This window comes from Peromyscus californicus, unplaced genomic scaffold (genome assembly GCF_007827085.1).
Source record: "Peromyscus californicus insignis strain IS unplaced genomic scaffold, ASM782708v3 Scaffold_14__1_contigs__length_90479793_seg_1, whole genome shotgun sequence".
Classification (NCBI taxonomy): domain Eukaryota; kingdom Metazoa; phylum Chordata; class Mammalia; order Rodentia; family Cricetidae; genus Peromyscus; species Peromyscus californicus.
The window spans coordinates 9398592-9408885 of NW_026294435.1; the positions used below are offsets into that span (position 1 = coordinate 9398592).

Genomic DNA, 10294 nt, shown 5'->3' on the forward strand with positions numbered 1-10294 from the left:
ATTTGTTCAAAGTGGTTTTTATAGCATGAATCTTAAAAGGTCTTATTAATAAAAACAAACAGAACCACCTCACCTTGCCAGTTCCTCAGCTGATCCTGTTTCCTCAGACTGGAAGCCTCTGAGTCCTCATCCAGAATGGATCTCAGCTGAACTGCTGCTCAAAAGCCTAAAAGATTAACAAAGGCTCTAGTTCCTGGTTTTCATGCCTTATATATACACCTTTCTGCTCCTGCCATCACTTCCTGGGATTAAAGGCGTGAGTCACCATGCCTGGCTATTTTCAGTGTAGCTTTGAACTCACAGAGATCCGGATGGATCTCTGCCTCCAGAAGGCTAGGATTAAAGGTGTGAGTGTCACCATTTTCTGACCTCTATGTCTGTCTAGTAGCTGTTCTGTTCTCTGACCCCAGAAAAATTTATTAGGGTGCATGATATATTGGGGAACACAATATCACCACAGGTTTTTTTTTCTGATTTTTTTGGAGACAGGGTTTCTCTGTGTTGTTTTGATGCCTGTCTTGGATCTTGCTCTGTAGACCAGGCTGGCCTCAAACTCACAGAAATCCACCTGGCTCTGCCTCCCAAGTGCTGGGATTAAAGGCATGTGCCACCACCACCAGGACAAGGAAGCCATGCACTTACTATCCAAATGACATGTGTAGCATGTTTCATATGCAGTAGGAATTCACAGTGTGACTACTAGATTATTTCATTTATTCACTCACTCAATCATTCATATGAAAAACAAATGAATGGTAAGTGTTGTCTCTTTACTGGGACATGTAATACATGATAAGAAAAGCATTAGAAATGACTGATCATAAAAGCAACATAAACACATAATTGCAAACTTCTTCCAATTTAACCCAACATATGCATTATAATCCCAAATCATACTTTCAAAAATATACTTTGTCTTCCTAAGATATAATTATGTATCAAACTCAATATTTCATGGTTATTAAGTTTTAATTTTTAAAACAATGAAGCTAGATTTCTCCATTTTATGCTGGTTCTTTTATTTTTGAATGTAGGCCAAGACATCACAACGAATATATGAATCAGATGGACTGGTTAATGGGTGAATATTTTGATGAAAAAATATAATTTGCAATGACAGCAGTTCCACCCAAACTAGCAATGAATTGGAATCTGAGTCTGGCTCAATCCTATTTCTAGAGTTCAGGCTGAGAGAACGATTGAAGAGGGAGCTGCAGCGTTTTAAGAGGGATTTGTAGCAAAATATATTTCCCATGAAGTTATTTACCCTCTTATGAGTATTCCTGAGGCTCAGTGCTCTTGAGACTCATTGATATTCAACATTGGACATTACCTTGGTCAAGAAGTGGTTTTATCTTCCAGAGTGGTGAGCCACATTATCTGATCCCCATGTGGTGCTGATTCTAGGGAGAGCTCAGCAGATGAGAAAAAGAACAGAAGACCTGGGGCTTAATCCACAACCACAGGCCAGCAAACAGCAGTGATACACACCTGCAGTTCCAGCAGTCAGGAGATGCAGGTAGGAGGATCAGAAATTCAAGGCCACCTTCTGCTAAACAGTGATTTCTATACCAGAGCTATGTGACACCCAGCTTCTGAGGCCCAAAGGACCATCCTTGTTAGTCTACCTTTCTGTGACACTCAGCAGAATAAACTTTGTCAGCTCTGAAGCTGAGAAATATACTGAACTGAAAAATTTACAAAATACTGAGTTGTAATTAACAAATGTATGCATTTGCAACATCAGTCTAATAATCAAAGCAACCAGGCAAGGAAGAGGCCCCATTGTGATGGCTCTCCTTATATAGCCCAGTATGGAAGTGTGCAGAGTTTGGTGGCAAGTGTGTAGCATCTCTGTTTGTCACAGAATGGGGTCCAGATACAGCAGGTGGTTTCCACAAGTATTGTAGCATATTTTGCCTGAAAGCACATGAAGAGAAGGAAGAGGAGGTCTAACCAGAGTAATAATTTGATCATGTGACCATGCATGGCCTGTGTCTAGACAGAGGTCCAGCTCTCTTGCTTTTGGCAGGGATGAAGCATTCACTCAAGGTCTCTCCTAACTTTCAAGCCTGTCTGTCCTTCCCACTCACTGTGTCAGCTTCCTATCTTGGAAATCTCTGTTTTCTTAGTTACAGGGAACTCTCTAAAGTCAAGGGTAGCACAAATGCACTGCAAAACTCCAATAAAACTTGTGTTATGTGTAGTGGATTACTGTTCTACCTATAACCTTGAAGTATCTGCCCTGGGGCCTGACCTCAGGCAACCCTTAAGACCTGAGACACTTACACAGCTCTCTTCTCTCCTACATGGACTTGGATGGTAGGGATTCACTCTGGTGGCAGAACAGCATGGGAGAGTACCTCAGCATTGCAGGACCCTGCGACAATTCTTCTATTCTGTTTTAGCGAGTTTTCTTTCCTAATAAATTTCTTTAACCCATTAAGCAGACTCCCATGGATTTCTCACATTATGAGCCTTCCTATCAGCAGACAGTAATTGAGTGACTCACTTCTAAGGGACAGTCAGTGCACAATGGCTGAGGATGCCAGAGCACTGTGAATAAAACACGTGGAAGGAACATACACCACAATCTTATACATGTATATATAATGTATTGTGGAATATTAGTTTAAGATGTGTCACATTTGTTTGTGCTGTGGAATATTTGTTTAATGATGTAATGAGTTGCATTCTTTTATGTTGCATTTGTTCAACTCTGTGAAGCTGTGTTACTTTGCCTGTTTAAAACAACTGATTGGTCTCATAAAGAGCTGAATGGTTAATAGCTATGCAAGAGAAAGGATAGATGGGGCTAGCAGAGAGAATAAATAGGAGGTGTAATCTGGGAAAAAAAGATCAGTGAGAAAACAGGAGGAGAGGAGGACATCAGGGGCCAGCTACCCAGCTACACAACAAGCCACAGAGTAAGAAGTAAAGAAAGGTATATAGAATAGAAAAAGATAAAACCCCAGAGGCAAACGTAGATGTGATAATTTAAGTTAAGAAAAGTGGGCTAGAAATAAGCCAATCTAAGGCCAAGCATTTATAAGGAAGAATAAGTCTCCACATGTGTATTTATTTGGGAGCTGGGTAGCAGACCCCCAAAGAGCAGAGTTAAACAACAACAACAACAATTATGTGTGTATTAAATAATTGAATACAATTACTTGCAACTGGTTAGGAATGGGCACATCCTGAGAATTCTGGAACTGTTCATTCCATGAGGCTAGATGCCCCCAACAGTCCTAGTCTGAGGCTGAAGGCCTGAAAGATTCCTGGGGAGTCTCTGGTCTTCAGTTCATGTTGGAATTGTAAAAATCTGGATATGAGGTCAGCAACATTAAGATGTGAAGGCTTCATGAGTCTTTCATGTGCTACCACTTCAACATTGCTTATTTAACCCTCTGTGCTTTGTATGAAGGGAAACACACAACTGCACCTTGATTGTGAACAGTAAGAAATTCAACATATGCTTTTGCTCTTTAATTCATTTACAACCCAGCAGGTTTGATAATGGTAATTTTACGTATATTTAGCTTTGGTTGATCCTCTCCTGTATACCCCTTTCTTCCATTTCCCTGGTCCTGTTTCCTGATTACCATTTTCACCCTCCATACTCTGCCTCAGTCTGCCTTCTGCGTCACCTGTGATCTATTGCTCTTCTTACCTCATCACTTAAGGTCTTTATTTTTCCTCCTTGGGTCTCTTTTTCATTTCCTGACCTATATGTAAACAGTCCCTCCCACATCAACACAAATATATGACAGTTAGAAGCTAGAATCTGTACATAAGATCGAGCACACAGTGTTTATGTCTCTGAACCTGGTTCACCTCATTTTACATAATACTTTTCAGTTCCATATGTGTTCCTCAGAATTCCATCACGTCACTTTTCTTTATGGTTCAATAATCTTCCACTGTGTTCACGTACCACATTTTCATGGTGAGTTCATTCATTGGTGGACATCCAGGTTGATTCTATCTCTTTGCTATTGAGAATACAGCAACAATGAACATGGATGTGCAGATATCTTTGTGATGGATAGAGTCCTTCCTTTGGATGTGAGTTTATGTACAGCTCATTCATATAGTAATACTAATATCATTTTGAGAAACTCCACACTGATTTTCCACAGTGGCTAGACCGCTTTTCATTTTCACAAACAGTGAATGTTTGTTCCTTTCCCCCAAATTTCCACTGGCATTTAAACTCATTTTCTTTTACTTTCTTTCTTTTTCTTTTCCTTTTTAATTTATTTTTGCTGGGGAATATAGAACACAGTACCATTCTGCAACAAATTATGAGGTCAAGCTTCCCTTCCTTGGGAAAATTGAACGGGGCAGCAAATCCAGAGTGCAATGGATAAGCTTCACCCTGGGAAAACACCTTTGTGATCATAGTACCTCCTCTGCCAGGTAAGCGTCCTTTGTTCTCTTGACACTTGTCATTCTGCCTGGGTTTAGATGAAATCACACAATATTTTTAATATCCATTTCCCAACAGCTAAGGATATTAAACATGTTTTCAGATGTTTATTGGTCATCTATATACTTTTGAGTACTCTATATTTAGAAAATTATTTTAAAACTGTACCTTAACTTTTTAAATTTAATTTCATTTTATGTGTATGAGTGCTTTGCCTGCAGGCTTTTCTGTGCACTCACTGTGTGCTTGCCTGGTGACTTCTGATGCCAAAAGAGGTCATCAGATTCCCTGGAACTTAGTTACAGATGGATGCTAGCTGTGTTTGAGTACTTGAAATTGAAGTCTGGTCTTCTAGAAGAGCAACCAGTGCTCTTAACTGTTGAGCCATCTCTCCAAATCCCCTCAGCTCATTTTTCCACTGCATTGTTTATTTTCTTACTTAAGTTTTTATTTATTTTTATATTGGAGATGTTAATCAACCCTCTATCAAATGTACAGCAGGCAAAGATCTTTGCTGAGGAATTAACGTATCTTTTTCAAGGTGTGGTTGAACTGATAAAGTGCATGAGACTCTGTAATGACCGAGCACAACACAGCATATAGACTTGTGTAGCGTGTGTAATGCCTTGATTTTGATCCCGACTACAAAAAACAAAAAACAAAATTCAAACTACCAACCAACAACAAGAAGACCTGTTTTGAAGTTTATGCTATGATAATTATTAGCAGTTTGTTTTACGGGGAAGGAGCACAGCACATGGCCACTGCATAATCGCCGCTGTGTAGAGGTTAGAAAATAAATCATGAAAGTTGCTCCCCTCATTCTACCATATACTCTGGAACTGAACTCACGTCCTCAGGCTTGGCAGCAAGTGTTCTCAACTGATAAGCCTGTCAGTCATTGACCCTGGCTTATTTTAAAACCGAAACTTTTAGGCTGGGTGTGGTGGTGCACACACTTAATTCCAGGACTCAGAGGCAATCCTGGTCAACATAGTTTGTTCCAGGGCATTCAGTGCTGTGTAGAGAGTCCATGTCTCAAGAAAAAAAATAGAAAGAAAGAAAAGAAAAGAAAGAAAGGAAGGAAGAAAGGAAGGAAGAGACAGAGAAAGAGAAAAACAAAGATAGATAACCCCCCCCCAAATAAAAGAGAAAAAGAAAAACGGGAACATGTAATAGTAAATGTCATGGAATTTTGGACTTATGGATTTTGAAGTAAGAGATGCCTTTTATCTATTACTGTTACATTATCATACATTTAAAAAACATAATCCTTCTTGGTTTTGTTTTTTCATGTATAGCAAGGATAAAATGACTTGAAAATTACAATGAAAATTAAATAAGGCTCACACAAACTGCAAATATCTTATAAGCTTGCATGCACAATTGCTCATGCCGGTGTATGTTTACTTGCATGCAATATGCAATCTGATGTCAGGGAAATGCTCAGCCCTCCTTATCACCAGTTTGGGTGCTCACTTGTATACCTGCACACAGAAGGACTAGCCAATCCAATATGTGTCCAATTCAAGATCTCAGCACAGCTGATGACTGCTGGGGGAGGGAGACGTACTCTTTAAGGGTGTGGCCACAGGTAGGGTGCCCATGTTCAGTGGGTAGTTCCATACTCATGCACATGTGGGAAGCATTGAATGGAATTAACAGGCTAATTATAAAAAGCAGAGAACATGAAGCTGCTGTGGGATGGTCTGTATGTCAAGTGTGTTGCTGATTGGTCAATAAATAAATCATTGATTGGCCAGTGACCAGGCAGAAAGTATAGGCGGGACAAGGAAGAGAATAAAGTTGGGAAGTGGAAGGCTGAGTCAGAGAGACACTGCCAGCTGCCACCAGGACAAGCAGCATGTGAAGATGCCGGTAAGCCACGAGCCACGTGACAAGTATAGATTTATAGAAATAGATTAATTTAAGTTGTAAGAACAGTTAGCAAGAAGCCTGCCATGGCCATACAGTTTGTAACCAATATAAGTCTCTGTGTTTACTTGGTCGGGTCTGAGCAGCTGTGGGACTGGCAGGTGAGAGAGATTTGTCCTGACTGTGGGCCAGGCAGGAAAACTCTAGCTACATGAAGCTGAGAGGTGGACATGTGGAGGGAGATGCCAGGGCGTTACAGGGGGCACAGGAGTGGAAATCATTCATGTTACTGTATATGTGTATAAAATCCTAACAGAGGTTTTAAAGATTCAAATACATAAAAAGATGCCCTAGTTTTCATTTAAGCTAAATGTTATGTAACATAGCCACCTACTTTTGAAGTAGATTTTAAAGCTAGCGTTGGGGACAGAGTCTTACAATAACAGGGGACAGATCACCAAAGTCTATTAAACCAGAAGCAAACTTTATTCCAGAAAAAAAAATAAAAATAAATAAAATAAGAAAATCACCGCAGGACACAAAAACTTATCAGCTAGCTGAGACCACAGCCAGAGTTGGATTTTGAGGCTGTGGCAGCTACAGGGGGGTTATGATCCCCTTTTAATAGTAAGTAAGAGGGAAGGCATTAGTCACAGAGTGCATGCTAGGAGTCACATAGAAACATCAGGCATGGGATGCATGCTAGAAGTCATGTAGAAATAACTATTAAAAGTTAACTTTGGTCCTGGTAGTTGTTGGCTATAAGAGGCAAGGGGGTTAAAAGTTCACCCCTGGCTGTTGACAGAGGAGCTGGCTGTAAAGCAGAGAGCCATTGTTAGAAGTGTACTTTTAGAGTTCAAGACTGTCAGTTTCCATCTCTTAAGCTTATAATTTTATATTTCTATATTATTGGACTCTTAACTGGGTGGTGGTAACAAGCACCTTTAATTCCAGCACTTGGGAGGCAGAGGCAGACAGATTTCTGTGAGTTTGAGGACAGCCTGGTCTACAAGCAAGTTCCAGAACAGTCAGGACTTTTCACCAGAGAAACACCATCTAATAAATAAATAAATAAATAAATAAATAAATAAATAAATAAATAAAGCCCAGGGATTTTAGACCTTTGTATTTAAAACAACAGCAAAATAATTTGGCAGATGGAAAATTACTTCTACATGATAGTGTTTATTTCATTTTCTTCTTATTTATACACATTAGAAATGACAGGAAGACAGCTGTGACCCCAAATATGAATACAGACAAGTATCAAAAAGGAGAATTTTGGAGTGCCCTCAACTGTTTAGTATGATAATTACATGAGAGCAAACTCCCTGGTGAGCATTAACATAGCTTTCAGGAGAATACAAGCTCTTACAGGATGTGCAGAATTTCCTGAGTTGAAACATTCCACTCTGGGGGGACGCAAAAAGTCTGAGTCTCAGGGAGTCCCTCAAACATCATAGTCACAGGACACACCCTCCCCAAAATTATATGAACAGTAGAGACTACTAAGCAGAGAGAGTCTGACTTGTGATGTTGACTGCATGCTCTGCAGAGAGCTCCTGAGCTCCAACTTTCATGAGTTATCATTCATGTTTGGGTGATATTTCAGCGATGCAGTGGCCTTTGAGTCAGCAACATCTTATTAGTCTTCACCCATACTCAAGGAAGCAATCCCACAAAACTCACTGGTTCACTATGTTGGTTAGTTTTGTCAACTCAACAAATCTAGAGTCATCTAGGAAGAGAGACTCCTAATCAAGAAAACGGTTCCATTAGATGGGCTTTTGGACAAGTCTGGGGAGGGGCATTATCTTGATTAATGATGAACATGAGAGGGTCCATACCACTGTGGTGGTAGCACCCTGGACTGCTAATCCTGGGTTATATAAAAAACACAAGCTGGGCGGGCAGTGATGGCACAAGCCTTTAATCCCAGCACTCAGGGAGGCAGAGGAAGAGGCAGGTGGATCTCTGTGAGTTCAAGGCCAGCCTGGTCTACAGAGTGAGTTCCGGGACAGCCAGGGCTACACAAAGAACCTTTGTCTCAAAAAACAAACAACCAAAATACCCCAACAAAACCACAGGCTGAACAAGAGATGGAAATCAAGCCTGTGAGCAGCATTCTTTTCTGAACTCTGCTTTAGTCCTGCCTCCAGCTTCCTGCCCTGACTTTCCATGGTGATGCTGTGTGACCTGAGGGATATAGATGAAATAAGCCTTTTCTTTCTCAAATTGCTGTCAGTCATGGTCATTATCACAGCAAATAGAAAGCAAACAAAGATATTCAGAAAGTTGGATTTGATGGTGTTCTTTCTTTTTGTCTGTTTGTTCATATCTCCTCAAGAATAATGTTACACACAACACAATAATAAACAAACCTCCATGACTGTATGGAATGTGTACACAAAGAGAGGCTCATCAGCCTTGTTCAGAACTTGCATATCAGGTTGGTCTTCCTGAGAGAAGACAGTTCAACAGAACCACCTTGCAGGGTGGTGACAGGAAGCAAAGGAACTTCAAGGAAGCAGAAATAAACAGTGTAATTCTTTGATTACTTATCTGTTGGGTTTTCCATGCCCTTTAATTCTCCTTGTACTAGTTTTTAGAGAGTCAATTTCAGTTGAATAATTCATCCTTTCGTGTTGTCTGTGGCTCTTCTGAAGAGCACAGCTCGTGTTCATTTTAAACTATTGCTTTCCCCACATTTTAGAAAGCATTCAGACCACCACCACCGTTTGCTCACTCCCCACTGTGGCACAATGACTCAGGAAGACTTGGGAAATGAAAGCATGTGGACCTAGTAAAGTAGCTCAGCAATACTGCTGTTGAATGTATTCATCAGTTCTAAGCAAAGCAGCTATAGGGGCTGACAAGATAGTTCATTGGATAAAGGTATTTGTTGTCAAGCCTGATGACCTGATATTGATATCTGGAACCCACATTGTGAAAGGAAATAACAGACTCCAGCACACAGTCCTCTGACTGCCACATGCACCTCTGGCATGAGCACACACATGCACACACTCCATAAATATAATAAAAAGGATTTTAATAGAAAGAAAAGTAGCTATGTTGTAGAGACCTTTTGCCTCTTTATTCTTGGATAGTTCGCGCACACACACACACACACACACACACACGCACACGCACACCACACGCACACGGAATTTTTGTCATTTTCATTCCCCCTTTTCCCTTTCTCAACAGCCTCTCTTCTGTAAGCCTGTCTTCTGCCCAGCAAGCCACACTCTTCCTCTCATCTCTGCTTCATGTGACCCATTGAGTTTAATTAGCATTGCACGCATGAGCACAGGTTTCATGTTATTTACTAGAGCATGAACAGCTTATGAGGCACTACAGCAGAGGAAAAACTCATATCTCTTCCAGCAACCCCTAACTACTTATCAAGTCCCAGGAAGGCATATGTTTCATGAGCCTCTCTCTCCTTCATGAAGGAAGGAATGTTAAGGAGACTGTTTTTGTACAGATCTTGTGTAGATAACCACCAGTGTTGTGAGTTGGGGAGTGAAACAATCATGGCATTTTCAGAAGACAGCATTTGTAAAATTTTCTTCTCATGTTTCAGGGACTTCCTAAAACTAAGAACTTTCAGTTCACCAGTATTATAAAGCCTCCCTTTAGAGCTTTGTCAGTGGTAATGAGCTTCCTTCCAGGACAGGGTATTTCAAATGAGAGGAAATCCTCCATAACTTGTAAGAGCTCCCATTCTCCTAGTGTCTGAATTTTGAATTTTTTGCCCCCTGTTCCACAAAATGTCTCCTGAGCCTTGGAGGAGTTGATATAGGTGTTCTGTGAAGGGCTGAGAAGAGAATTTTTTGTCATACAATTTATAACATGTTCAAAAACTTTAATTATTTTTGACACAGAAAAACAAGACTTCTCTCAAAGGGTGCAAAAGATTGTTTATTCTGAAGCCAAATGTGATTGACTATTCCTATGATCACAGATTTAGATTACTCCAAGTTC

At 40.3% G+C, this 10294-nt stretch overlaps 1 non-coding gene across 1 annotated transcript; it reads right to left on the reverse strand.

The window, feature by feature from the left end:
* Window positions 1–4265: 4265 nt before the first annotated feature.
* LOC128109301 (U1 spliceosomal RNA) lies at window positions 4266–4427 on the reverse strand. Its single transcript, XR_008217793.1, has one exon. It is a non-coding gene; the product is annotated as a U1 spliceosomal RNA (small nuclear RNA).
* Window positions 4428–10294: the final 5867 nt, after the last annotated feature.